The sequence below is a fragment of the Myotis davidii genome, unplaced genomic scaffold (genome assembly GCF_000327345.1).
Source record: "Myotis davidii unplaced genomic scaffold, ASM32734v1 scaffold492, whole genome shotgun sequence".
NCBI classification, from domain to species: Eukaryota; Metazoa; Chordata; class Mammalia; order Chiroptera; family Vespertilionidae; genus Myotis; species Myotis davidii.
In genome coordinates this window covers 746,772-753,477 of record NW_006284473.1, presented here as the reverse complement: position 1 = coordinate 753,477, position 6,706 = coordinate 746,772, and the positions used below count along the sequence as shown (strand labels likewise).

The following is a 6,706-nucleotide window of genomic DNA, read 5'->3' as shown; positions in this document are numbered from 1 at the left end:
TGGGCGGAGGACTTGTCTGGGGAGAGCCAAGCACAGTGAGTGTTTAGACTTGAAAGTAATATTAGGGATCATTTATATCAATATATTCAGTTTTACAAACAAGGAACTGGCGTCTCAGAGATTACTTTTATAGAGGAAGGCAACTTCAGAGATTTTCACTTGAGGTCTAAAGTCCTAAATTGAATATTAAGGCTGGGGATTGAGAAGGGGGCTGGGTGCAGGCAGGCAAGGGAGGGAAAAATAGAGACATCTGTAATAGTGTCAAAAATAAAAAACAAAGACTGGGGATTGAGAAAAAATGTCTTCATGATCCTGTCATTCATCTAAGCCAAACCTAAGTGAGACCTTACAGAGACTTAAAATATCCTACGATGAATGAAAATTATTACCTCAAGATTATTTTGCTTTCAACCAACCCTTCTCTGTTTTTACAAGATTTTTTTATAATAAAAAAGAACACTTTGTATTAATCTTTACGGAAGAATTGGCTATTATGTAGGTTTTTCCATTCTTGTGAGCTGGCAAAAGACACCAGGACACAAAATCAGGAGAATGAGAATGAAAATAGTAGACATAAGAGTAGCACTGATTCAGTGTTCGGAAAACGTGATGCTCTCTCCCCTTTGCACCATCCAATATCTTATTTTAACATTTGAAAAATGGGGGAGGGGACAGAAGGGAAATATGATGGTGCCACTCGTATATTTGTTTCACAGCATAAAGCCTACCTTGTACACAGTTACAAACTAGGTGCAAAGAGAATTTCCCAAAGATAAAGGTCTGGTCCTAGCTCTCCTGACACTTGAGAAAACTCTTCTATGGAGCTTCCCACCTCATAACCAGCTCCCAGAATTTATGACCAAAATTCTTTGTTCAAAATAAAATATATTACCAATTCGTTTCATTTGGGTGAGGAGGGGAACTAATGTTTTCTATTTAAATATATACACTTGCGGCTAAATACGGTTTGGATTTATGTGGTGTTTTGGGTTTGAGGTTACTACTTTCACTAACTACAAAAGCAGCACATATTGAATTGAGTCTGTGTTGTTTTTTAATACAAAACTCAAGGTAGTTTTTATGCAAGGGTCTATGATAGGAGGGGATGTGAATCTTTCAGACATGAGTCTTAGAACATGATAAATACTAAAGTATTAACTATACGATATTATTATTACTATTTAAGTCTCCAAAAATAGCAAAGAACGATCAAGCAGATAAAAGACGGTGATTGTAAGCTGATTACTTTTCTGACCTAAAAGTTCACAGCAGAAAAATTTAAATACTTAATTTAAATTAAATTTAAATGGCCTAAGTTCTGTAACTACTTCCACAAGGCCAGCCTGCTGCTATCACCTTCCAGAAACATCTTTGGTTCTGTGAATGTCAAAGCCAAAACCCTTTGTAGTAAATACAAAAACAGGCTACTGAGTGGCCAGTTCACTGAGAGAAGGGAAGGCAGAAGCTTGCATATGATAAGCAGGTAAACAGGCTGCACTGAGAGGCAGGGACACAGACAAAATATTTATTACCCACTTATTACCACTTATCTTTACCTCACCTTTCTTTGAAATTTCAGCCAAAGGGGCAATTGGCCAGCCTAATTTTCATAATAGGTCTGGAGCAGAGTGAAGACAAAAATCACCTGCAATCACCTTCTTCAAAAATAGGACTACAATAATGTAAAATGTTGTGGACTATGTGCTCATAATCCCCTCCACTACTACTTCCCCTCTTCCTTGTCATCCTCTTCTTTGTCCTCCTCCTTTAAGTAATAGCTAACACAGAGTACTTACTATATCTAGACACTTTTCTAAGCATTTCACTTGTATTAATTCCCTTAATCTCCTCAATGACTTCATAAGTCAGATAATGTTATCATCATCTCCAATTTATCGTAAGGAAATGGAGGCACAGAGAGGTTTAGTAATTTGCTACAGATCACAGAGCTAGCCCGGCCAGCGTGTCTCTGGTTGAGCATCAAACTATGAACCAGGAGGTCACAGTTCAATTCTCTTCTCATTAAGGGCACATACATGGGTTGTGGGCTCAATTCCCAGTGTGGGGTGTGTAGGAGGCAACCAGTCAATAATTCTTTCTCATCATTGATGTTTCTGTCTCTTTATCCCTTTCTTTCCCTCTCTGAAATCAATGAAAATATTTTTTGTATTGAGAGTAGGTCCTTGTTTCACTTAGCTACTAATATAGTATTGCCTAAAAATTCAATATGAGATTGTTGAATTTAGTCATTAAACTAACCAACTGACATGGTGGAAAGAAACATTGCCAGGAGTTAGAAGTTTATGCAAATAAGGGTATAAACAAGAGAGAAGTTAGAAACCATCTGGTACAAAGACACCCAGCAGCCTACAGCATAGATACTGCTCACTGAATTGATATTTTTTAAAAAAATACCTAGCAGACAATGTTGTTGTTGTTTTAAATGAACTAAAATTTCAAATGAAGAGATTTCACAAAATGTCCTGGCTTTATGGTTTCTCTTGAAAAATTGAGAGACCTGCCCAAACAAGACATACAAATGAGGGGTTCAACAACTGCCCCACAGGATAGGGCAAATGCTCCTTGGTTCACCACAAACTCAGGCCGGTCAACTCCACTCACTCTCTCATCTCCCTGTTTCCTCCAGGTGTTTGGGCTCCCCGTCTCCATCTAATTCTTTCATTTTATAGGAAGAAAAGATACTGAAAGGTACACAAGGATATCGTCACAGAGAAGTGACTACACCTAACTCTTTTGTCTCCAATTCAATTTCCTATTCACACTCTAAATCCTAAGAAATAACCTTTGCGAAACGTGTTTATCAGTGGAATTACATGTTTTTATAAATTCTTTGTGTCTTGTGGTGAGTTTTGCTCATAAAAAGAAGAGTTTCTCCACACTCCCAGCCTCCTTAACTTAGATAGCCCCAAGAACTGGCATTTATTACATAATTCATTGTCTTTTCCTTTCTCCAACTTCCATTTTCTCTGAAAAATGTTCAGTAAATTAACTGTGAAAACCTTACGATTTTTCCTCCCAGACAGCACATCCATCTCTCTCTCCCTCAAAGTAAATTCCACCCCTTAAAGAAATGGAACTTCCAATACCAAGATAGCTGTGGTTTGGTTGCTTTCAATGCTTTGCCTGTGTTCAAAGGACAGGCTGTTACCACGTGGGCTAATTATCTAGATGGAGCTGTGGTTGAAAAGTGATGGATTTAAGAGACTGCCCTCTTTGCGGCTGACAATTTATCACAAGTTGGTGTTTTAGGCTTAGCCTCAGCTTGAGAACTAACATTTTTTTTCATTTAAATTCATTTTTTGGGAACGGTCCTATAGAATGATTTTACTATTCTTGAACTGTGCAACAGAGAATAAACAAATTCACATTTTTTACTCCCCAAGAAATGTTCAAGGTTTTTAAAGTTCTTTTATAATTCCGAAATTATCAGGGCTAAATGTTGCAACTTTGTAGAATGCTATTCTCACTGGAGATTAGTCTATGTATATTGGAAGAAGGGGGCAATTTTGAAAGAAATTATTTTTATTTCCAAGTGCCATCGATTTGATTTAATGTTTTGCCCATGTGTGATAGAAAGTCTAGGGATTGATTTTTAATATCAAGTCATTCAAGGTTATGTGGCTCAAAGTAATCTTAACTAAATAAAACTTCAACAACTGAACCAAAAAAGTAACCAGCTCAAAAGTGGGGGGGAGGGGGGATGTCAACAATTGCCTACCTCAGGCCCTCTCCCTCTCACTTTTAAACCCACAAAGACACATATGCACCCACATAGACATGTAATTAATAAAATATTTTAGTATTATGCAGAGATTAGAAAAGGCTAGGATTTTTTTCCTTGATTCGGGGAATTTTTGTTTATTTCACAGTTTCCTATAAAAATACCAAAATGAACAGCCTTCTGCCATAATAGCCTGCTAATAAAATGAGAATGCTAGCACAGGAAGTTGGCTTGCTCACTTAATCTTCTGAACATACTGATGGAGTTAGTACTAAGTGCCAAACAGAATGGAGCAGAGAAAAGAGAACTTGCGTGTTTTCAGTCCTTCCTTGACATTATCCCAGAAAGCATTGGAGAACCATCTACGGTGGCAAAGAGCTCTCCCTCCAGGAAGTGCCCATGCTGGCTGGGAACTGAGCCCACTGCACTTGATATGTAACTTCCAAAATGTCTTTTTCATATAGTTGCTATGCTCTACATCCCCATGACTTTATTTTGTAACTGGAAGATTGTACCTTTTGACCCCCTTTACTTATTTTTCCCACCTCCCTCTCCTACACCCCACCTCAGACAACCACCAATCTGGCGTCTGTATCTATGAACTTGGTTTGTTTGTTTCATTTTATTTTTTTTTAGGGGGGGGGGGAGCGGGTTTGTTTTGTTTTTTAGATTCCTCATATAAGTGAGATCATATGGTATTTGTCTGTATCAGTCTGATTTACTTCACTTAGCATAATGCCCTCAAGGTCCATCCATGTTGGCACACATGGTATGATCTCATACTTTTTAATATATTATATTAATACTAGTATATATCACATTTTCTTTATCGTTTCATTCATTGGTTGTTTCTATGTCTTGGCTATTGCAAATAATGCTGCAATGAACATGAGGGTACAGATATCTTTTAGAGTTGGTCTTTTCACTTCCTTCTGCTAAATACCCAGAAGAGGGGTTTTTGAATCATATGGCAGTTCTACTTTTAAATTTTTTAGGAATCTTCATACTGTTTTCCATTATGGCACCAGTTTACACTTCCACATTCTTAATAGTAAGAAACACCACTTGAGTTTCAACTGATCTCTCAACCTTTCTTGACTGTGATACTGAACAATAATTAACCATCTAGAACAGCGGTTCTCAACCTGTGGGTTGTGACCCCTTTGGGGGTCGAACGACCCTTTCACAGGGGTCGCCTAAGACCATTGGAAAACACATATAATTACATATTGTTTTTGTGATTAATCACTATGCTTCAGTTATGTTCAATTTGTAACAATGAAAATACATCCTGCATATCAGATATTTACATTACGATTCATAACAGTAGCAAAATTACAGTTATGAAGTAGCAACGAAAATAATTTTATGGTTGGGGGTCACCACAACATGAGGAACTGTATTAAAGGGTTGCGGCATTAGGAAGGTTGAGAACCACTGATCTAGAAGGTACACAGAATTACAAACAAAGGAGAAAAGGCAAGTGCTTCTCACATGACACTCTTCCTCAGGAAAAGATGGAGTTGATAAGCAAGTCATCTCCTTCTTTTCCCTCTTTCCCACACCTAGAGACAGCCCTGAACCCCAACTCCTTTTGCCTAACTTGATTTAAACTTTGTAGTCTCTACGACCTTAGATATTTTGGGAATGAGCATAATGCTATCACTTAATATTATTCTATTCATTTATGTTATTTACAAAGGGCTGCTTCAGTAACCACCAAGTTTTAAGTAAGCATTTGACAAAGACATTGCTGAGTCCTGTTTGGTTGAAATTCACTTGCAATCACATTGGTCTCAACAAGAGTATAGGCTGAGATAAAAGTGCTTGTGGTGAAGAAATGTGCCATGAAATTTATTTTTTACATAATGCATTATAATTTTGACATATATCTTATTATTGTTGGCTCTAAATAAATATTTTTTCAATATTCAGTTCAATGGATTACATTAGATGAAATTTCCTCATGCCTGTCTCTTTCTTGCAAAGATCTGGAAACATCCTTGTTTTATATTGTGTTGCTTACACAATTGTACTTGTGCATGGAGGTGAAAGATGCTCATGTGAATGACAGAGTTCTCCAGTCCTTCTCAGATCACACCAGGAAGGAATTTACCTTGCTACACATCTCCAGGCCTATGGAGTAGGGAGGACTTTATTTTTTAATTTTTTTATTTGCTATAATTCTTTATTGTTGGAAGTATTACATATGTCTACTTTTTTCCTTCATTGACCCCCAGTCACCTGCCGTACCCCCACCCCAAGACCTCACCACTCCATTGTCTGTATCCATGGGCCATGCATATATGCATACAAGGTCTTTGGTTGATTACCTCCCACCCACCTACCCTCCCCTGCTTCCATGCTTCCATGTCTCTGGATCCACCCCATTCATCAGTTTATTTTGTTAGATTCCATGTATGGGTGAGATCATGTGATGCTTGTCTTTCTCTGACTGACTTATTTCACTTAGCATAATACTCTCCAGGTCCCTCCATGCTGTCTCAAAGGGTAAGAGATTCTTCTTTTTTACTGCTGCATAGTATACTGTTGTAAATGTTTCCCTCCACATCCCGTGTGGTTCAGGGTTCAGGATCTGGAAGAGTGGCCACACACAAATGAAAGAGAAAAGACAAGAGATAATTTGGGAATATTGGGGGGCCAGGAGGGTAAGTCCAACTCAAGAGGAAGGACTTCCACCGGTGCTCAGTCCGTACTGACCTTTTATAGTCAGAGGTAAACAAGGTAGTGGTTACCATAGTTACATAGTTCTTCTAAGTTTCACCTGTTTTGATCATGTTTCCACTCCCTGCACTTCCCTCAGCCCATTAGCTACCCAGGTAAGATCTAGGGAGTGTCATAAGGTCAAGCCTAATTATGCTAAGAGGACTGTGCCCTCTAAACTGGGACTTGTTTGTGACTTTGCCAACAAGTCAGTCTGAGGTTTAACCCTATAGCTGTGAC

The 6,706-nt window shown here is 38.2% G+C and overlaps 1 protein-coding gene and 1 long non-coding RNA gene across 3 annotated transcripts in view; one reads left to right on the top strand and one right to left on the bottom strand.

Annotated features, from left to right (window-relative positions):
• COL8A1 (collagen type VIII alpha 1) overlaps window positions 1-6,706 on the top strand; it is a 173,679-nt gene that overhangs the window by 148,187 nt on the left and 18,786 nt on the right. The gene's annotated exons all lie outside the window — the stretch shown is intronic.
• Window positions 1,942-6,706, bottom strand: part of LOC107185074 — a 17,992-nt gene continuing 13,227 nt past the window's right edge. Inside the window, exon 3 of the long non-coding RNA XR_001515994.1 lies at window positions 1,942-2,015. This is a non-coding gene — a long non-coding RNA (uncharacterized LOC107185074). The remainder of the gene's footprint in view (window positions 2,016-6,706) is intronic.